Raw genomic sequence first — 22,208 nt, 5'->3', positions numbered from 1 at the left:
AGGGGACACAGTTGATGAGTCCTGTTTGGGCACTGAGTCAGGGGAGTGGTGCGTATGGCCCACATCTGGGATGTCATAGAGACTCATTCTTGATTCACTAGTTTTGACTGCCTGGCATGTGCATGACGCTGGGGTCACTGTGAAGGCCACTGCAGAGGGCCCCTGCCCTCGCTGAGCCTGCAGAGATGAAGAACACGTAGCACAACAGTGGCCACCCAGCTCGGGAGAGAGTCCCCGGGAGGTAACGCGGGACTGGGGACTTGGAGGATGAGCAGGGGTTGGCCAGGCGGGCGGGGCCGGGTGTCACAGCCCAGGGAGCTGCGGACAAAGCCCTGGAGCCGGGGCTCCCCGGGAAACGAGGGGCTCCTTCCTCACCCCAGGCCTTGTCCCCAGACCTCTGTTCCTTGTGCCTCTGTGCCATCTGGCTTGACGTCACCATGGAGCTGCTGAGAGAGAGGGGAGTGGGTGGGCACAGCCTGAGCCGTTGCCACCCGGCCCGCCAAGCTGTCACCAGCGCCAGAGCCAGGGCCCACGTCCCAGGACAGCAGTGCTGTGCCAGGAGGCAGGGGGCCTCCGCGGGTGGGAGTCGGTGTCAGTGTGGGGACCCCGTGACTCCGTGGATGGCTGCGTGCCTCCCTGGGCCTCAGTTGTCACATCTGTCAAGTGGAGAGAACAGTGATGACCGTAATTGCCCCGTGGGTGGGGCCTTGACGTTGCGCAGGCCCGACACTGGGTGCTGCTCTTGTCCTCACAGATGGGGACACTGAGGCCAGGGGGTGGCCTGTCTGCGGATCCAGCATTCCAGCTGGGTCCTCCTGGTCACACCAATGTCCTCGCCCCTTGGCCACCCCTCAGGTGTTCAGCGGCCATCTGTTTAGTGACTGTCCTGTCCAGGAGGCGTGGGGTCGGCCTAGGACTGGACGGCACAGAGCAGGGGCCAGTTTCTGACCCCCGTCCCCTGTGCAACCTGGCGGTGGCCGGGCCCCCAGGAGGAGAGCACCAGGACTGGTCAGGGCTCGGCTTGTCCCCGGAGCCCTGGACACCTCACGGTCGCCGGCTCCGTAAGGGCCTCTCCGGAGGCCAGCCCACAGGGAAACGGAGTCGCAGTTATTACCCCTGAACGGAGACGGCTTCCTGCCCGGGGGCACGAGGGGGCTGTCAGGGGAGGCCGACACCCCTGCCCTGTCCCACTCATCTGAGGAGCTCTGCTGGGGGGCCTGCCAGAGAAGAGGGGACGAGTCAGCAGCCCCTGCCCTTTAGGAGTGAACCAGCCCTCGACACCCAGTGCTTATTGAGCACCTACTGTGTGCCAAGCACAGAGCCGAGGACTCCACGGCATTGATGTTAACTCTCAGGCTCGGGGGCCGCTCCATGCGGGGCTGACCCCAGTAGGAGCCCATGGGCATTGCCGTGGGGGACAGAACTTAGGACTAGGGGCTCCAGGACCAGGACATTCCCCGGAGACCCAGGAAGCCATGGGAGAGGGAGGTGGCTTCACCCAGGCCCTGGAAGGACCCTGACAGCAGACATGGGGAGAGAGGGCTCTCCTGACAGAGGCCCAGCGGTGGACAAGCACAGAGCAGGCCACCGAGGACGGTGGCCGCAGGGACAGGCAGCAGGAGAGACCCCAGCATGAAGCCCACTCCCCTCCTCCCAGCTCCTGGCCGTCCGTGAGGTTCAGCGCCTTTCCTTCTGGATTGAAGTAAAATTCACAGAACGTAAAATCGGCTGTTTTCAAGTGGGCAGTGCGGTGGCACCTAGGACGTGCCCACGTCATGCAACCCCACCTCTGCCTGGTTCCAAGACAGCTGCCCCAGGCACCGAGGTCCCACGTCCCCCACCCCCCACCGATTCGCCTCTTGTCCCCTCTGGGCGTGGTCCTCTGTGGGTGGCTTCTCATGGCTGGTGACATTCCCCCGGTCAGTGGCCACACTCCCGTTTCTCCCCTCAGATGTTGGTGAGTCTTTGGCTGTTCCCCTCTTAGACGCCGTGGTCATGCCGAGGGGACAAACGCGTTTCTCAGCCGTTTCTTCGCCCCCGTCTTCCGCTCCTGGTAGCTCAGACGTGCGCGGAGCCTGGGCGTGTGGTGGCCGTGTGTTACATTTCTGCCTTGTTGAGCCTCAGCTTTTCTCTGTAAAATGGGGGTAATGCAGGCTCATGCCTGTCATCCCAGTGGCTCCGGAGGCTGAGGCAGGAGGATCGAGTTCAAAGCCAGCCTCGGCAACTTAGCGAGGCCCTGAGCAATTTGGTGCGACCCTGTCTCTAAATAAAATGAGAAGGACTCGGGTGTGGCTCAGAGGCTAAGCAGCCCTGGGTTCAACCCGCAGTGCCAAAAGGGGGTGATGATAACAACGGCAGTGAGGGGGGGCGGAGAGACGCGGGCTTCGAGGCTGCAGGCGTCTTGGGGGAGGCCAACGGGTTTGGGAGGGCAGGGCCAGAAGGAGGGTGTCCTGTGCCTGCCCGGCTCCTCTCTGCCCCTGGGCGGAGGCTCTCACAGGACTTCTGCCCTCACCCTGCCAAGGACGGGCACATGGAGCAGACCAGGGAGGCCAGGGAGGCCAGGGAGGCTGGCTCCTCAGGGGCATCCTCCATCAGGGAGCTCCCAGCGAGGGCCACCAAGCCCTGGCCCCACACCTCTGGTGGCCTCCTGCGGTGGGAGCCGTCCAGGCCTGGCAAGCAGCCGAGGCTGAGAAACCTTCCGTTCTCGGCCTGTAGCCGCCTGGTTGGGCCACAGTCTGCGACACACCAGGAATCGGGAGGGGACGGCAGGAGCAGCCACAGTGAGATCACTGGGCCCCAGACTTGCCGGGGTCAGGGCAGCCAAGCCCAGGGAAGCAGTCCAGTCCCCTGTGTTGGTAGGAGGAGGTGCTGGGGCCCCGCAGTCGGGGAGAATGGAGTTCAAGTTCAAGTGCGGCCACTTAGGAGTGGGGAGTGGCCCTGGGCCAGTGATCTGTCTGCTCTCTGCCCCTCGGCTGGACGCTGGCCTCGTGGGGGTCAGGAGGAGCGTCCTGCAGGGCACCTGCACGGGGCAGCTCTTGGGTGAGAGGTGGTAGGGACAGCGGGAGGTCGCGCCCTGTGACCACAGCACCGCATCTGCCTCCCGAGCTGCCGCGCCTGTTGCCTAGGGGACCCTGGAGAGGGCTGGGTTGCGGGAGGACTCTGAGGACTCTGAGCACGTGGCACGGCAGGGGTGAGGTCCTGGGTGGCCCAGAGCACCCGGTCCCCACAGAGGCCCAGGTGCTGGGCCGCCACAGCCGCACCGTCAGGCAGGCAGGCTCCTGGGCCGTGCCCAGTGGGGCTGGGGCGTCGTGTCCCACGCACCCCCGGCCAGGTGGCTCCGCAGTGGACACTGCCTGCATGTCCCGCTCAGGAAGGGCTCAGGGTGCAGCACCAGGCGCCTGGGAGCCCTAACTGGGAATTCTGGAGAAGGACCGGCTGCGGTTCTGACGGACCTCGGGGCGGCCCCTTCTGCCCCATGGGGCTCCCTGACCTCCGGGCTGTTTAGTGGCCCCCCTCTAAGGGCACAGATTCCTCAGGGGGACCCTCAGATGACCCGTGGACAGTGGTTCCTGGGGCCACGTGCAGAGGCTCACTGGCGACTGCTGGATGGACGGCATCACACTGGTTGCTGCCACCCAGGATGGAGGCCACCCCAGTTTGGGTCCCCTGCCTGGCCTGGCCCTGTGAGCTCTGTCCCTCCCAAATGCAGGAGACGGACTGTGTGACCCCTAATAACCCCGTCCCCAGGGCCAACAGAGGAGAAGGCCATTGTTCTCGGTTCCTTCCTCCAAATCCAAGAAACAGCCGGAGCCGACGCTGTCCCGGGCCAGCCAAGGCCGGGTCTCCCCACAGGTGTTTGTCCCCGACAGCTGAAGCGTCCCCATTGTTATTTAGTGATGTGGACACATTCACCTCTTGAAGATGACACACTCCGGGGAGATGCGCCCCTCTTGCCCCAGGTCCCCAGCGTGGCCACCGTTCACCCAGAGGAGTGATGGCACTCCATCTGGTGTGGCTGGGCTGTGGTCAGGACTGTCCCCTCAGGGCTGGGCCTGCCAGGGGGCTGGGAGGACCAGGGTGAGGACAAGCCACTTCCCAGGTCTCTGGTGGCCTGAAGATGGCTGTGGTTTCCCCAAGAAAGCCCCCTTCAACATGGACGGAGCCGTGGATGCAGCGCAGCCCTTGAACCCACCCCCTGAAGCTCCTTCTGCCCCACACCCGGTGCTCAGCATCTCCCCGTCTTGTCATTTAACTCTGCAAAAGAGGAACAACACTGTCCCCATTTCACAGATGAGAAAACCAAGGCTCAGATTCACAAAAAGTGATCAAGGCCACATAGTGAATGCTGGGGCCAGGGTTCAAATTCAGCTTCTCACCAATGAGGCACCATGCAGGAGACCCTGATCCTTGTCCTAGTGGGAACCAGGTGGCTTTGTCCTGGGGACATGTCATTTCAGTCCCAGGGCTCAGGCTCCAGATTCCTCCTCAACTCACCTTTACCCATCCATAGGGAAGTTCATTGAATACCTCTTTCCGTTTTAAAGAGGAAAAACTGGAAGCCCAGAGAGGGCACTTAGCCTTCCCCAGGACACACAGCCAAGCTTCCCCTGAGCAAAGTCTTCCTGCTGCTTAACCTTCAACCTTTAGGCTTCAATCCGACCCCAGCTGGGCTGTGCGTGTGCCTGAGTGTGTGTGTGTGTGTGTGTGTGCGCGTGCAGGCCTGTGTGTGGGGACATGAGGGGAGGAAGGACGCTTCTCTCCTCAGTGGCCTCTTCACAGAGGCCGGGGTGATCGCAGGCCAGCAGGAGCGGCCGGGCACTGGCCAGCCCTGAGGGGAAGCCGAGTCCTAGTGGTGGTGGCCGCTCTTCAGAGCCCACCTGGAGCCCTGCTTCTGCTGCCCACCCAGGACTGAGCCTGGGCTCCCCCGTCCGCAGGATGCGCCTTGGTCCTGCCTGGGTCCCTGGGAGCCCAGACCCTGTGGGAGGAGAGGGAGGCAGCCTGGCGCTCTACCTGCCCTCTGGCGGGCTGGGGGATGGCACGTCCTTGGCGATCCAGGATTGCGCTTCGGTGTAATTGCAAAGTAATGATGGGGTGCGGGCTGTGTATTAACCGCGTTGATTAATGTCACTCGGATGGTAATTAAACATCTGCTTCATGATCACGTGCAGCCTGAAGCTTAACATCAACACACACGTGTGCACACACCCCACGTGAAGGTCCCTGGGCCTGTGGGGGTGGGGGGCTGGCTGAGTTCACGTCACCCCCACCCCGACAGTACAGCCTCACCTGACCCAGACCTGGGCAGGTGTGCACCCCTATCAGAGGAGACCTGGGCCCCAGGGTGTCCCCTGTCTGCTGGCCCAGTCGCCCTCTGCTTCCTGCAACCCGAAGCCTGCAGTCTCCCCGCTACACCCTCGGCTGTGTCTGGCTCGGAAGCTCCCTTCCTGGGGAGGTTACTCTTCCCCAGCAGCTGGGAGCAGAAGCCACCTGGGTGCCCCCCAGCACATCCACTGGATTCAACGACCCGGCCCTGGGGTCTCGGTGACCAGAGCAGGACCCTGTCCTTGATGCAGAGTCCTGGTCTTAGCCTGGCTCCTCCCGGGCTGTGTGGTCTTAGGCAAGTCACTCTGCTTGAGCCTCCTCGGGCCTCCGCGGCTCTGCGGCGCTCGGATTCTAATTTGGTTGGTGCTAATTAGGAACAGGAGACGGTTTAAATTCAACACATAGGATCCTCTGTGAGTAAACAATCGGAAATAATTCCTTCCTTTACGACTTCCCCAAGACCCACTCGTGAGCCATGAGAAGCCTGTAAAATCAATAGATTTTATTTTCCAGGCAGAGAAATGGAGGGTTCCCGAGCTGCTGGGCACGACGACGATTCATTCTTTATTTTAAATTTTATGTTTATGTTTATGGGCTGCTATTAGGGACCATGGATCCATCCTCAAGGTTGGGTTTTTTTTTTTTTTCATTAACTTAACTCATTTTACTTATTAGTTCACATTTATAGCTGGGGTTTAATAAGCGTGCCGTGCAAAAATCATAAAACAGCCTTTTCCTTTAACAATATTTTAAAATCAAGGCTCTTCTCTGAGTCATCCCGGGTTTATGTGCTCATAACTGCTCCTCCTGTGATTTGAGGCCCGGCCTGGCCCATCCTCGCCAGGGATCTGACCTTGAGCGTCACTGTCCTCTTTTGCAAGAGGGAAAGGGCATCTTAGTTAATAGAAGCCACAGCCAATTACCAAAAAAAAAAAAAAAAAAAAAAACAAGCTCATTGAGTTCAAGTGCTTCCCGTGTCTGATGGGGTCGGACCCCAGCCCTGGGAGACGGCTGTGTTTTTTTCACTTTATCGGGGAGGAAACTGAGGCTCAGGGAAATGGGAGGCCTGGCCAAGGCCTCTCAGTCGGTGGCCATGGCAGATCTGGGAGGCACACCCCCGTCTTCGTGCCCCCTCCAGGCCCTGCCCACCCCTTCCCTCAGGTGTTCCATTAATGCTTCCTAAGGAGGAATATTCACGGACTCCGTGACTTTTGGATGAGCCCAATGTGAGCTTGGGGACTGTGCCCACGTTCTCATTGGGCAGCTCTGTCCCTCCCTCTGGGCACCCCTCCCTCTCTCTTCCTAGGGGTTCCCATCCCTTGCTGGTGGGTGACTCCAATGTCAAACCCCTGTGTCCTGCCCACTCCTGTGGAGATTCAACAGCCCTGGGCCTCCTCAGCTCTCCGCTGCTTGATGGCCTTCTGGCTCCCGGCAAATTAGATGCAGCTCTGACGGAATCGCAGACAGTGACCTGGAAAGCCAGACACCCCAGGGCGGAGCACTGCTCCGTCTGGGAGCCAGGAGGTTGTCAGTTCATCGGTGGGGACACTGAGGCTGGGGAGGGGCAGGAGGGACCGAGGCTCCCTCACGGCTCCCTGGGATCACCCTGGGCCCCGGGAACAACCGCTGGGTGGGCTGGCGCACCCCGGCACTCCCCCTGGGGTTTCCCAGCAGCTCGGAGGCTTCCCGAGGCATGGAGAGGTGGAAGGCCATCCCAGGGTGGGGATGCAGGCTGGCCAGTGTTATCCTCAGGATCTGTCCCCAGGTGGACAGGCAGCCGAGGGACGGCGGAGAGCATGGGGGGGGACATGCAGGCTGAGTCACTCTCCTGTCAGCGGTGGGGCCCAGGGACAGGCGATGTGTGGCAGGACAACCCAGCCCACAGCCTCAGCACTGAACGTCCTGGGCCGCAGGGTGGCCAGGGCTTTGGCATTTGGGGCCCAGGTTGGGGAAAGGTGCTTCATTTGATGACGACACACATCTAGGTTCACGACTGCGCGTGTTCACACCCCGAGAGCCCCCAGCACAGACGGTGGCACCTGCCCTTGAGGGCTACATTTGTGACACAGACCTCAGTTCCTCTGATTCACATTGGGGGAGGGTGTCACCAGGAGAGCTGACCCCTGAGCCACCTCCCAGCCTTTTCATTTTTTATTTGGAGACAGGGTCCCACTGAGTGGCTCAGCGCCTTGCTTTTTAGCTGAGGCTGGCTTTGAACTCGAGATCCTCCTGCCTCAGCCTCCTGAGCTGCTGGGACCACAGGCGTGGGCCACGGCGCCCGGATTCACATTCCATTTTAAACAATCTCCATGGTCACATTCCACAGTGACCAAAAAGAGCTTCTGTTCTGAAATCCCACGTGGGCTCAAACCCGTCTCTCTCACAGCTGTGCGTCCACAGAGCTGATCTCGCTGAGCCCCACTTTCCCCTCCGTCAGCAAGAATGCAGCGCTGTCGGGATAAAAAACGTGTCCCCAGCCTCCTCCCAGGCACCCCGCAGGGTCCTGAACACCCTCTCTGTCCTCCCTCCTGGTCTCTGCCACAGCACCCCGCGCCCTCCATGCTCACGCCACCTCCCCCAGGAAGCCAGCATGTGACACAGCACCTCCTGGGCTCTGTGGTGTCATGGGGGTCTGGCAGGAGAGCCCTTCCCTGTGCCCTGTGGAGCCTCCGACGACCCCGAGGCTTCAGGGGGTCGCGGTGGGCTCCCAACACCAAGTTGACAGACAACGACTCTGGGGCCCAGGGCAGGCCAGGGCGCCCGAGGGCGGTGGCAGGTGGGCTGGATCGGGACTGTAGGACTCCTGTCTGCAGGGGTGGGGCCCACAGGTGCAGCCCCCCGAGGCAAAGACCCCCATTCTGTTCATCTGGGGACCACCTGCTTCTCAGCCTCTTAGGGGCCTGGGCTGGGGGTCCCCGGGAGAGCCTCATTCCTCAGGTCTGAGAAGGGGAGATGCTGGGGAAGCCCAGAGAGACTCAGAGACACAGGATGGGGCCAGGCGCTGTGGCAGGGACAGCTGACAGGGTGACCTGGCCAGAATGGCCCTTCCTGCTGCTGAAGCCATCTCATAGCCGCCTCTTTCCTGCGTCTGTCCCTTCCTTTCTTTGGAAAATGCCAGAACACCCCCCCTGGGGAGTGGGCCCCGCCCCAGTCCTCAGGCACCCGCTGCCGCCCGCCGTGACCCTAGCTCACCAGCTTGCAGAGGCTGATGGCCCTGCGTTTGGCTGGCTGGTCAAAGGAGGGTAGCACCCTGCTGGGAGGTCTCCTAGGTGCCCTGTGTCTGAGACCCACTGTGCCAGGGACACACTGCCCCTCCCGCCAGCCCCTCCTCGCCTCCTGCGCACACCGCCCTCATCTCGGCACCTCCCTGACATTTATTGAGCGACCTCTGTATGCCAAGTGCTCACCTGTGGGTTTCCCAGACTTACTGAGGTCATTTTAACGCCCGCAGTCTCTGGGGACAGCGGCTATTATTAGCTGCTTAAAATGAAGACAGCAGAGCCCTGAGACCCCAGGCGCCCAAGACCCCACTTCTGGAAAGGGGTGGCCCCAGCATGTGACCAAGGGCCACCTGCCTCTGCAGCCCACGCTGCTGACCACTGTGCACACTGCCTCCAGCACCTGGTCTGCACTTGAACTCAGCCGGGAAGCCGTTCCCTGCTGTGGCCCTACACGGTAGAGAGCCACCTGTTGGCACGCAGCAGGCTCCTGCTGAGCCTGGGACTGCTCTAGGGGTTACGAGTCTTGAAATGGTGAAGGAGGGCACTGCCCTGGAGAGAGCACCTGCCACGCATGAAGAGAGAACAGGCTTCAGGCCTTGCTAGGCAATCAATTTGCTGTGTGACTTTGGGCTAGTCACTGCCCCTCTCTGGGCATCGGTCTCATTGGTACAAAGAGGCACAGGTTGGGCTGGCCGGAGCATTCCAAGAATGCAGGTTGACAAGAGGAAGGAACTTCTCTCCCCTGGGCTCAGGGTCTGCCCATTTCCTTCCACTTGCGCAGACATGGTGAGTGCTGTCTTACATGGAAGCAAATCATGAAGCATTTGCTGAGCCTCCACCTCTGCGGGGCACTCTGCTCCATGCAGTGACCGGGACACTTGTGTTTTCACCTGGGACCTGCACACACGGGCTCATGTCTGTCTCTGTGTCTTAGGGTTGTTTCTTCAGCCGGGACCCACGCGGTGGGACCCCTGTCCCACTGCAGACCCCAGGCTGCTGCGGTCTCCGCCTCCTCCCTCAGCCTCCTCCAGGGCCTGGGAGCCTCCAAACAGGAAGAAGGGCCCTGGGCAGAGCCAAACCCCGTGAAGCACCCCACCAGGCAGTCATGGCTGCTCCTCTTCTCCCCACAGGCGCACCTCGAGCCTGCTGGTACCCACGCTCTGAGCCCACCAGCAGAGCCGCTCTTGAAGAAGATTCTAGAAACACGGGCACGACCCTTAGAAGACTTCCCAGTGCCATCTACCAGGTAAGGGACTCGGGCTTGTCAGCGAGGGGTTTTATGCTACTTTTATTGCCGCTAAGTGTGACCACCAGCGGACACCTCCATTCTCCGACACAGCCCCATTTCAGTCCCTGTTGGCAGGAGGCCCCAGTGTTAAGGCTCTGAGCTCTAATAGACCTAGGCTCAAATTTGGGAAGCACCAATGTGGCCCGGGACCTGTGCCTCAACCTCTCTGTGTCTCTTCTAACCCATTAGTCAAATTAGGAAGGAACCGCCTCACCTCCTGGGTTTGTGTTTAGGATAATGGGTAAAGGGCTGGGGTTGGGGCTCTGCCATACAGAGCTCGCCTCCCAAGCAGGAGGCCCTGGGTCCGGACCTCAGCACTACCAAACATAAATAAATAAAAGAGATTGTGTTCAAGTACAACTAGAAAATAAATATTTAAAAAAGATAATTGATAAAAAGGGCTCAGCAGGTGAAGAATCATGGTCCCGTGGATGGCCTGCCCCCAGCTGGGATGTGGACTCCGCCTCTGCCTTGTTCCTGGTTGAACCCCAGCACAGGAAGCCGGCCCGCTAAGGCTTGACGGACTGACTGAGATGTTTAACTGTGCCGTGCAGAGCCCTGGGAGCATCCTGGAGGTCCCTGGCCATCAGAGATTGCTCATCCGTAACAAAAACCCAAATATCAGTTTCTTAAGCCACAGAGAGGGGAATTCTCTAAGTAAAATCCCAAGTAAAGCGATTCTTTCACGGAAGCCACAGGGGCCCAGGTTCCTTCCGTCTGCAGCTCCACCATTATTGTCCACGTGACCCGCCGTGGTGTCCCCAACCCGGTCATCAGAGAGAGGATGTCAGCAGAGGGGGGGGTGCTGCCTTCTTGTAAGCTGATGCATTTGTCACATCCAGTGGCCAGAATGTGGTCACTTGGTGCCCCTGCTGCATGGGAAGCTGGGAATGAGAGTCTTTGTGCTGGTGACCTTCTGGCCACACACAGTCCGTGGAGAAGGGGGATGAACCCGGGCTCCTCTGTCCAGCAGGTGGGATGTTCCCTGTTTTTTTTTCCAATCTTCCATGTTCCTTCCCGGCACCCAGTTTGTCCGTCACTGTCATTTTGCCTTGTCTAGATGGCTGGAGTCACAGTGCACAGCCTTGAGACAGGCTTCTTTCACCTAGAAATATGTATTTAAGGTTCCTCTGTGTCTTTCTGTGTAGGGCAGTTTGTTTTAATATATTTTTTTTTAATTTGAAACAAGCGTTTGAACCCAGGGGCTCTCACCCCTGAGTCTCATCCTCAGCCCTTTTTATTTTTATTTTCAGACAAGGTCTTGCCAAGTTGTTTAGGGCCTCACTAAATAACTGAGGCTGGCCTCAAACTTGCAACCCTCCTGCCTCAGCCTCCTGAGTCACTGGGATTACAGACAGACACCTCTGTGCCCTCCAATAACTTGTTTCTTTTTATTGTGGACAGCATTCCAACGCATGTGCCACAGTTGTTCACGGGCTTGCTTATTGAAGGACTCATTAGCCGCTTCCAGTGTTGGCAGTTCTGACCAGAGCTGCTGTAAACATTTGTTTGTAGCTTTTCGTGTGTGTGCACTTAAGTTTTCAGCTTATTTGAGCCACTGCTGCTGGACGGCACCGCAGGACGACTCTTACCTTCATAAGAGCCTGCGGCGCTGTCTTCAGAGTGGCTGTCCCATTTTGCATTCCTACCAGCCATGGATGAGGCTTCCTGTGGCTGCACACCCTCACCAGCCATCGCTGCGGTCAGTTTGTGGCTTTCAGCCTCCTCCTGGGTGGACAGTGGAGGGCTCCCTGTTTTAAAGTTGATGCAGAAGGTCTGAGGTCCACTTCTCATGGCCTGCTTGACGTCAGAGCCCGTTGCTGTCCCACCACCCCTGCAGCCTCTCCCCATGGCTGGTTCTTCTGAGACTGAACCAGAGCCCTGGGGTGGCCCCTCCTGCCCCAAGTTCAGGAGTGGCTGGATTCCAGGACCCAATGAACATTCATGGTGTCGAGTCTGTCTCCTCCGAAGGTCCATGTTTGGGACAATAAGGAGAGGGACAGAATGAGTGGCTCTCAGTCAGGGCGCAGGGATCTCACTAGTCACCCAAACAGCCTCCCAAGAGGGGCCCAGCAGCTGGGAGGATGGATGGAGGCAAGTGCAGCTCAGCTGGCCCAGGCACTGTCCCAGGGTCCAAGAGTCCCCCAGGTTCAGGTAAGCAAGGACCAGGGACATCTCAGGAGACTGAGGCAGGAGGACCGAAAATCCTGGGCAACTTAGGGAGACTGTGTCTCAAAATAAATAAAACTTTTTTTTTAATGGAAAAAAATATATACCTAATGAAAAAGAATTTCACAACATCAAAATTTGCCTGCAAAAGGTCAAAGTACTTTGTACAGCATAGGTGAATTATTGCGCGAGTCCTTTTGTCAAAAATTTGTAACTATGGGTGACAAAAATTCTGCATATTTCAAAATGGCTGGTTGACATAATTTTGAGTGTTTCTGACATAAAGAAATGATAACGTCTGGGGTGATGAACTGATGAAGAAGCCAACTGCCAGATCTGATCGTTACGGGTTGTACACCTGACTTGGAATCCCACACTGTCCCCTGTGGATATGTACAACTATTATATCATCTAGGAATAAATAACATATTTCAAAAAACAAAGAGCCAAAGATGGGTCCTAAGATGGGGAGGGGAGGCACAGGCTGTGCAAGACGGCAGGTGCTGTGTCACTAGAAAGCAATGCCCATCAGAGTCAGTAAGACAGGTGACAGGTTGGTCTTTTCTTGGTGTATAATAAATTGGCAATTTAGGGTCTGTTTACTGTGTGTCGAATCAGTGCTGAATTCAGGGCCATTTCCCATTGGATGTGTCACACCACATCTATGCCCCTGCTTCTCTCCCGTGGGCCTCAGTCTCCAGGCGGGGACCCCCGCGTGGGCTTCAGTCCCCAGGCGGGCACCCCGAGGCCGGCAGCTCCCAAGTCTAACCCCAGGCAGTACGCGAGCAGCCTTTCCCGGGAGTTCAACCACAGTCCCAGACTCGAAGCTCATTGGCTGGCGTGGTCACATGACCATCTCTGACCAATCATTGAAACCTGGAGGCGAATGTGCTGATTGGCGGACGAGGTTAGTGGGGCGTGGCTGGTGCCGATGGGGCGTGTCGTGGGGAATCTCTGGAATGCAGAGCGGGAGGTTTCTCGGAGCGAAGTCCAGGCGCTGTTCTCACCAGGACAAAGGAGTGCAGTGCGGGGCAGACGCTGAGCGCGCGGGAAGCAACGGGGGCTCCGACTAGTCCCTCTTCATGTGTTTCATGCGACCCGGGTTGGCCTTCCTGATTTGGGGTGAATCTGGCATCTAAAGCCTGACCTGGCTGGGGCGGAGCTGGGCAGAGCGCTGGCCTGGCCTGCGCTCCTGATCCCCGGCGCTGCAGAACAAAGGGGGGAGGGAAGAAGCCTGGCTTAAGAACACACCAGGCATCGCCTGTCCCCAGGTTGTGCCTCACTTCCCAAAGGCTTACCCCAGAAAGCCCTTCTCCCCGAGGATCCTGCGCTTCCGAGCGCCATAGCACCTTTCCCTCCTTCTCTCCCGGCCGCCCCTTCACTGCGGGGTGTGTGTGTGGGGGGGAGATTTCTGCAGACTCTTTAGGGTTTACTTGGCTTAAATGGCCTCTCAGATAGGGGCCTTTCCCAGGCGACCAGCCCAGCAGTCCAGGGGAGGAGGGCGCCGTCCCCACTGGAGCTGGCCTGGCTGGTGCCGGCTGCCGCAGGTCTGTTATGCATTTAGGGTGCGGCTTATTTCATTAGGGAAAAAAAAAATGATTGCTTAGCAGAAAACGATGAAAAAAAAATAAAAACAAAACACAGCTTAGAACGCTGCTCCCAGGCAATGTGGCCACGTGCTTTTAAAAATCTTCCCCTTGCTTGGTTTGGGTTGACCACAACCCTCTTGGCCCTGCCCCAGGGCTCCTGCGCTCTGTCTCCACTGTGGACTCTGAGTCACCACACAGACCGCTCTGCGGTCAGCGCCGCCCTGCCTTATATGGTGCGCTCAGCCTCCGGTCCCGGAGGGATGGTTCCTGTAGTCCACCGCCCAGGGACGCCCACTGCATGCCTGGCCCCGTTCAAATGCTGGAAATTGACAATGAGCAAATTGCAAAGGTTCCTGCCTCCAGGAGATCCCCGGAGAGCAGGACCTGCCTTTGAGTGTCTCCATCTCCTTCCCCGCCCAGGGGTCCATCAGCACCCGGCCCCCCATGGGCAAGGTTTATAAGTCAACTATTTTCCACAATTTCAAAGGCCCCAGCTGCCTCTGATGCTGCAGAAGTAATAGAATGACTTGTCTAGTCTGGGACTTAGAGTCCTAAGATACTGGTGGCAGTGGCCCTGGGTATCTGGTCTGGGTGTGCAACACACACAGAGAAGTGGCAGGTGCCACTGTCCTTTCTCATCCTTTCTGTTGCCCTCCAGAAGCAACTTGGGCACCAGGGTTGAGAGCCCCCAGCTTGTTGCCAAGGGGCACCGCCACCCAAATGAGGATCCAGGGGCTGGGGACACAGATGTGAAAGAGGCTTGGGAACTCCAGGGGATGGGTGGGGGGGTAGTGATAAATCAGGGGACATAGCACGTGGGGACTGGGCTTTGGACACTGGTGGGGGGACAGTATGGGCGAGGATGTTGTGCGGAGTCCCAGGTGGCAAAGACTGGACCAGGTGGGAGTGGACCCTGGCAGCCACTGTCCTTCCTGCAGCCTCTGGTTGACCACAGGGCTGTCTTCAAGGCAGCCTTAGACTAGAGCTTGGAGCTGAGCAGCGCCTCCTCTTCCTCTTCCTCTTCTTCTAAAGGTGAGCCCTTTAGAAGAGATGGGAGGTGCCAGAGGGACTTACAGAATCCTCCGGCTTTTCAGCTTTTCCATTTTACTTATAGCATGGTGAGCAGCAGGCGTCGCAGCAGACCCCTGGGCACGGGGTTCCTTGTCCCAGCCATGCTAGAGTGACTTCGGCATATTATAGTTTGTCACTTGTCACATGAAGGGCGAGGTCCCTGCCAGCTTTAACCATCCTACTCCCAGTCAGACCTGGTTCAGTCCTAGCCCTGAGCCTCAGTTTTCTCATCTGTAAATTGGGGATAGCAATAGTCAACATCTCACAGAATTGAGGTAAAGATTAAATGGGAGAATTAAATAAGAAAAGTGATTAACAGACGCCTGTCAGAGCGCCAGCACTCAGGGGTAGCAAATGCTGCTGGTGCTGTTGAATTCGTTTGTGACTCTGTAGGAGGCATCCCAGATGGTCACTGGTGTGTAGGGCCTGTTGGTCCATGTCCCAAAACACTTGGTGATCATGGAGCCACACTCCCTAGCCCCTTCGTCTCCAAATGGACATGGAACCGCCCAAACAGGGTCCTATTGAGTAGGACACCATGTGCCCTGCTATCAGGTCTGCAGGTTGGACCCTGGGCCCAGCAGCTTCTAGAGCTTTCCTTAGCCCCTTCTTGCCATCTGGGGCCAACAGCCTTGATAAAATGCTGGAGAACCCACGTCGGTTGTGGGGACCCAGGGGTGCATGGCCAGCGGTTCCCTCAGGCATTCTGGACGCTGAGTGCTCTGGAGAGGAGGGGGCCCTGCTGCAGGCACCGGTGACACCGTGGTGTTTCACGTGCACTCCTCGCAATGCACGCTTCCATCCTGAGTTACAATGAAGTCAGCAAATTGGCAGGTGCCAGGGTCCCTCCCGTCCAGCCTGTATTGGCCTTGCCTTTCCGGGGGGCTGTGGGCATCTCACCTTTTCCGATCCTCAGCATGGAGCGGGGCACCGCGGCTGGGGCTGCCAATCAGGGGTTGGCCAATGGACGGACAGATGAACAGGCTCTGCTACTCCACACTTTCCAACCCTCAGCCAATTTGGCTGCAGACACCAATCTCTTGGTTTGTGTTCCTGTGACAATTTGATTTAGGCTTCGGGGGGTATCAGTAGTTTTCAGGTAGCAGAATGGACTCGCGACAGCAGCTTTGGAGCTTGTCGATTTCTGTGTCATGGCGGGAGGCAGCCTGGTGTGTGCTGATGGACAGGCCGGCTGTCAGGCAGGCGGGAGTTCAAGCCCCCGCTCAAGGCAGGCTGACCTTGGGCGTGTTATTTAGTCTCCTGCAGTTTATTCTTTCATCTAGGAGATGGTGGCACGAATAGCATCCGGCTCATGGAACTTGATGAGCTTGAAATTAAATAATGGGTGCTAAGCCACGTCGCAGCGCTCCGGGCCCAGGCTGCCGCTCAGGAAAGAATGGAGATGGTCTATTTAATGACCCCCCGTAAGCTATCTGTTGCAAAAACTTCTCTCTTGCAAATGGAGTTTGGATGATGGCTTTGCCATTTTAAGACAAAAAATTATTTTGGAAAGTTATTACCAGACTGATACATGTTCTTTAAAAATTCAAATGATCTGGAAGGATTTAGATTACAAAGCAAATGCCCCTCCCCCCACCTGCCAACTCCATCTCTCCCTCGCCCCCCCTCCCCCGCCCCAGAGGTCTTTGAATATGGAGCGCCCCAAGACAAACTCCAACTGGGAGACTTTCTAAATTTATTTTTCTTCCTCCTTAAGGGGTAGGGGACAGGTGCTCAGTCAAGAAGAGACAGGAGCCTGGTGGCTGTGGCGGCCTATTGCTGACCAGACCAGAAGTCTCAGGGCTGGTACCCAAGTGGTCCCATGGGACCAGGGACAGCCTGGCTTCTGGCAACTCTAGCTCTGAGTCCTGAGGGTCTCCAGTGCTCTCTGGGATACCATAGGACCGTGGGGGGGGGGGGGTGGCCCGAGCTGAACTGTACTCAGGCCAGGCGGGAGTGCCAAGCTCGCCAGACACTGGCCACATGCCAGCCCCTCTCTGTCACAGTGTCCCAGCGTTCCGTGCAGCCCCAGCCTCCTGGATCCTGGTAGGTGACATTGGAGAGGGGGCTTGCTGTCCCCGCAGATCTCACGGGAGCCTCCGTGGCCTTGCGTGCTCCAAACCTTTGGGAAGGGCTCCTGGACTTCAGAGCCCACAGGGGCCCAGACAGGCCCCTCTGCCACCCGGGGTCAGGGCAGGGCAGAGGGTCAGCCGCTGTTTCTGTGCCAACCAGGCACAGCCTGGCCTCTGGTCACACAGGCCATGAGTTGGGGCCCCGGACCCCCAGCTACTCTCCTCCTGTATCTCCAGGTCTCCCCATGACCTTGGGAGGGCTGTTCTGGGAACAGGGTGCCTGAGCTCCTGACGAGGGTCCCCCTAAATCCCGTTCTCTTGCTAATCTCCAGAGACACTCTCTGCCCTGGCCCCTGGCAGGGTGCCAGCCTCAGGACCCTGGAGAAGTTTCCAGAGCCTGAGGGTGGACGGGCCATCGTCCTAGGCCCAGCTCCTCTCTCTGGCCACGGAACCAGCAACCCCCAAGGGATGGGACCAAGCCTCGCCACCATCTCAGGAAAGGGGACACAGACCACCAAACATGGTTCTCAGAGCAGCGGCGGAGGCTCCTGGGAACGGGTTGAAATGCTGATTCCCAGGAGCCCCCCCACCCCTGACCTGCTGGGCAGGAACTTGAGGGTGGGTTGTGACAAGCCCCCCAGGAGATGCTGATGACGCCCGAATCTGAGAACCACCGAGGACAAAGGCAGGCGACACAGTGTCTCACACACTGTGCAGCCCCATGGGGCGGGGGAGGGAGCCCACGCTGGGAAGGGGGAGGTGCAGGGGGGGCTGTGCTCCTGAGTGACTTAGAGGTGGACAAAGGCGGCTGTGTGTGCGCCGGGGAGGGGGGATTCCTGGCAGGGGGACCAGTCGTGCAAAGTCCCGGGGGCATGATAGAGCAGAGGAATTCCAGGAGCCCCGAGTGCTGCCCGGGTGGACTGAGGAGTGGGCCAGGGGGAGGAGGGGTATAAATAGGCCTTTGTGCTGCGAGTTCCCCATGAAAGGGTGTCTGCAGAGGAGGGGCAGCCCTCGCCTGGCCCTGCCCGGGGACGATGGTGGGGCAGGGACGGGCCGGGGGCTGCAGGTGAACCACAGAGGGCTCATTGAGGGACAGAACCAGTTGCAGTCACTGTAAGGCCCCGCAGGAGACGGCGTCTTCTGGGAGCAGGCTGAGCTGCCAGTGGGGGCGGGCAGAAGACAGGCTGCCCGCGGACACCCTGGGTCACCAGGAGCCCCGCCCTGTTGCCAGATGCCCCCTCAAGTGAGCTGATGAAGGGTGGCCCCTGGGGTCCTCTGCTGTCCCTCTGTGGGAAGCCTTCAGTGGCCCCCAGCACATGACTTCCGCCCCCAGGGTCCCCTTCCTTTCTTTGGGGTGTAGGAGACTAAGGTACCAGCTGCGTTTAGAGAACTGGGCCTGGCATGGAGGCCCCCAGAAGTGCACCCCACTCCAGAGACCAGGTCGAGGTCGCAGAGGCCGCAGGTGAAGTTGGGGTGTAGGTGCGGGTGTGGTCCAGAGGCCCGGCCTGCCCACCTGGGCCTGGCTGGGGGGTCCCATGGAGAGGAGGCGGCAGCAAAGGAAGCCCCAGCCCAGCCCAGCCCAGCCCGGCCCCTTCCTGGGGGACCCCAGCCTTCCGCCCCGGCTCCTGGGGCCACGCAGGCACATCGGGGAGGGGGGAGGGGAGGGCTCTTCCAGAACTGGGGCTGCTGTTTTGCAGGGGCCTCCAAAGAGCCCAGCCTGCTGAGTCCTGCCGCCAGCAGGGCCTAGGAAACTGCCTCAGAACTGGACCCCAGGGGACCCTGCCCTGCCCAGGAGGGAGGGGCAGAGATGAGCGGCCCTGGCTAGGGCCAGACAGGACCCGTGGGCCTGGAGGGCAGCACCTGGGGACGGCACGCCTGCCTCCTGGGCCCCACTGCAGCTCCGGTGTGGCTGAGGTGCCCTCTCTTGGAGCTGCCCCGGCCTGTGTGTATTCAGATGTCACGGGGTCCCCAACCAGAAATCAGGGCTGAGATGTGGCCAGCACTCGGAGGAGCTGTGGTTCCAGCTGGGGAGGTGCCAGCCAGGCCCGGCCACCAGGTCCCCTCCCTCAGATGGCTCAGGCCTTGGTCTCCCACTTGACTGAAGACAGGAGATGATCACAGACGACCTGGACAGGGAGGGTTTCCAGGTCATCTGCCTTGACTCCCGGGAGGGGGTCATTAGCCTCTGATGCGGAGCTTTAGTGATGGGAAGAGCAGTGCTTGGCTACTCCCTTGTCGTCACAGGCCCTGGGTTCAAACCCTCCCCTCCTGCTAGCTGTGCGTCCTGAGGCCAGTGACTTTCTTTCCAGAGCTTTGGCTCACACCTGTCATCCAGGAGGATCACAAGTTCAAGGCCAGCCTCAGCAACTGAGCAAGACTCTGTCACAAAAGAAAACATTAAAAGGGCTGGGGATGTCACCCAGTGGTAGAGGCCTCTGTGCTCAACCCCCAGTATTTAAAAAAAAACAAAACCACCAGCAGTGACCTTTGACCTCGTGGCCCCAGGCCTGGTGACCTTGATCTTCGTGACTTCCCATGGGGCGTGGACACCACCCCCACCTTGCATTGACCCTTCCAGAGTTCCAGTTCTGTTGCTACCGTTTCTGAGGTTTTTAGAAACAGTTTTGGAGAGGAAGGATTGTTCCGGATCCCGTAGTTTGTAGTCAGTTTACAAAGTTGCACAACCATCTCTACAGTCTGCTTCTAGAATATTCCCATTACCCAGCATGCTCTCTGTCTCTGTAGAGCTGCCTTTGGGGACACTATACGCACAGAAGTGTGCACCGTGTGTGGGCTCCTGTTGGTGGCGGGCTGCTGGAGGGGCGGAGACTGTCCCCTGCATGGCTGCCCATCTCCCACAGCCTGCCCAGGCCCAGTCTGAAGCGTGTGCTGTAGGTGCAGGAAGGAATCCTCTGTCCCCCTCCCACGCCTGGATCCTCCCATGCCTGCCCGAATCGTCCTGGCCAGGCGGCTCCCTGTCTATCACAGACCAAAGGAGCTCTGGTCGTCGCATGCCGAGGGCCCAGCCTATGGGTGTCGGTGATCTTTGGTTCCATCTTCTGACATGGAATCTCAGAGAGGTTGAGACACTCACCCTGAGCCACACAGAAGGAGCGAGAATTTACAGCCTGGGTCTCGGGATTTCAAATCCACCCTTTAACACCTGCACTACATTTCCCCTGTGCTGGGGAACCGCTCGTCTTTGTATTGGGGTGAATTCTTCCTGTAAGTCCCACCCATTTTCACACCACCCACCTGGAGGGAGAGCAGGGAGACGTCCTGGAGGAGGCCCGTCTGAGCTGGACTTAGAGATGAGAAGGACAATGGGGAGGGTTCCCGGGCTTCCGTGGGCTGCCCTCTCTTAAGTGCTTCATGGCTCCTCGAGGCTGGAGCAGATGCTGGGGTATCTGCCCCCCTAACCCTAACCCTCCATCAGCTGGGGCTGGGGCCGTGGACAATGAACATGGAGGCGGACAGTAAGATCAGGCTGCCAGCCTGGCCTGGCTCACGCGAGGTCTTCTGTTGTATCCTCTGTGGTGCAGGAGAGGAAGCAGGCCCTGGGCCTCTTCTCAGGAGGGCGCTAATCCTGTCCTGAGGGCCCCACCCTCCCGGCCACATCACCTCCCACCTCCGGATACCGCCACGTTGGAGGTCAGTGTCTGGACACGTGGACTCGGGGAGAAGCATTCGGTCCAGCCCTGACCCTCGTGCGTGCGAGGAGCCCAGCAGTGCCAGGCTGCCTCCAGGGCAGGGAGGCCAGCACCTGGCCCGGGAACCCCTTCCTCTGGGACGCTGGGGACCCACAGGGTGCAGCCAGCCCCTCTGCCCACCTCCACCTTCAAGATGCTGAGCTCGGAGGCCGGCCCTGGAGGAGCCTGGATGTCTGGGCCAGACCATCCGGGTTCCCTCCGCCATTCCTCCTGGTGGGGACGGACTGTACAGGGTGCCTACCCCAGGGGAGGGGGACACCTGCCTCGGATGCCCACCCCAGGACCTTGGCCTTGGAGGCAGGATCAGGGGTGTGGTAAGAGCCACTCACCGCTCCTCACACAAGCTTTTCTCTGTGCTGCGTACAGAGAGAGAGAGAGAGAGAGAGAGAGAGAGAGAGAGAGAGAGAATTCTTATCATGACTCTGACTCTGTCAGGTGAAGGCTCCTCCCCATGACCATGACCTCCTGAAAGGCCCAGGCAGTCACATTGAGGGTTAGGGCTTCAACACACGAATTTGGGAAGTGAGTCCATTCAGTCTGCAACATGAACCACCTCACAGGGTCGCCACAAGGCTAGAATCAATGCGTACAAGATGCTGGCACGAGGTCAGTGCTATATTAATGTCCATTATTATAGGAGGCTTAGTACTGAATGCAACACGTCGGAGGACCCTTTTCCATCTTTGCTGCGAGTCTAGACTCTATGAAAGCCTCATAAATACATACATTATTTAATAATAGCAGATATTTATATTGTGCCCTCCAGATGCCAAGGCTGTCTTAATGCTTTCTATAACTTATACCAGCCTTAAGAGGTAGCTGCCCTTAGCATCCCAAGACGAGGAAACTGAGACCCGGAGAGGTGCAGTAACTTGCCTAAGGGCACACAGCCATCGGGTTCCTAGGGAGTTAATAGCATGTAGTTATTTATTGACCAAGTGCCACCTGCCGGGCCGGGCGCACTCCTCCAGAAGTTTGTCTTGGGGACAAACCCATGACCAGGCAGTGGGAGCATTTATGGCCGAGTGTGCTCACGGGGCTGTCGTGGAATTCATGATGCCTGTGGCTGTGGCACCCGCGAGGTGCCACCAGGGAGGGGTCCCTGGAAACAGACTTTTCAGCTGGGGTCGGAAGAGGACAGGAGAACAGCTTGAAGGAGGGGCTGGGGAAGAGGGCGCGCAGCCTGGGTGGCTGGCATGTCACGGAGGACAGGACAGGACTCCACGCGGCCCAGTGCCCGTGGCCACCTGGGCTTTCACTATTGGCTCAGGGGGTTTATAGTGGCCCCGAATTTCCTGTGGCACCCCCAGGCCCTGAGTGGTCTTGGAGGCTGGCCTAGGGACCCTGGCTCTGTGGTGGCCTCAGGGGCCTCCTTATTTTATGGTGGCCAAAGGAGGAGCGTTCAGACTCTCAGAGACAGGACCCCTTGTCTGGGGGAGGAGAGCCACTGGAGGAGACTGTGCCTGGGACCTCAGGCTGCAGCAGGAGGAGGGCTGGAGGGCGGCAGGGCCCCGCAGGCCTGGGGAGCCGGGAGGGTGGACTCCGCGCTTCATTTCTTTTCTGGAAAGCTGAAAATTAGCCGCCTCGGGGACGTCCGCGGGGACCGCTGTCCTGAGGAGACAGCTGTGCCTGTTGCCTGGATACGACACACCCGCCTCCTGGCAGCCCCTGAGCGGAGCACGGGGCCGAGCCCAGCTGCACACCTGCCCAGGGCCCTGGGGCTCCTCTGGGCTGGGCCTTCCCGGGCTGGCCCAGCCGGATCCACC

The 22,208-nt window shown here is 58.9% G+C and overlaps 1 protein-coding gene across 2 annotated transcripts in view; it reads left to right on the top strand.

Moving 5' to 3' along the window:
- The window catches only part of Tspan18 (tetraspanin 18), a 146,846-nt gene that overhangs the window by 87,641 nt on the left and 36,997 nt on the right, over positions 1-22,208 (top strand). Inside the window, exon 3 of one of the 2 annotated variants that reach the window (XM_026399169.2) lies at positions 9,674-9,789. The gene's annotated coding sequence lies outside the window, so the exon portion shown is untranslated. Of the gene's footprint in view, positions 1-9,673; positions 9,790-20,316; positions 20,384-22,208 lie in introns of those variants that run through there. The other variant, XM_077798129.1, reaches the window with a different exon arrangement.

Source organism: Urocitellus parryii, chromosome 4 (genome assembly GCF_045843805.1).
Source record: "Urocitellus parryii isolate mUroPar1 chromosome 4, mUroPar1.hap1, whole genome shotgun sequence".
NCBI lineage: Eukaryota > Metazoa > Chordata > Mammalia > Rodentia > Sciuridae > Urocitellus > Urocitellus parryii.
Note: the sequence above shows the minus strand (reverse complement) of the source record. Positions and strands in the feature narration are given on the sequence as shown.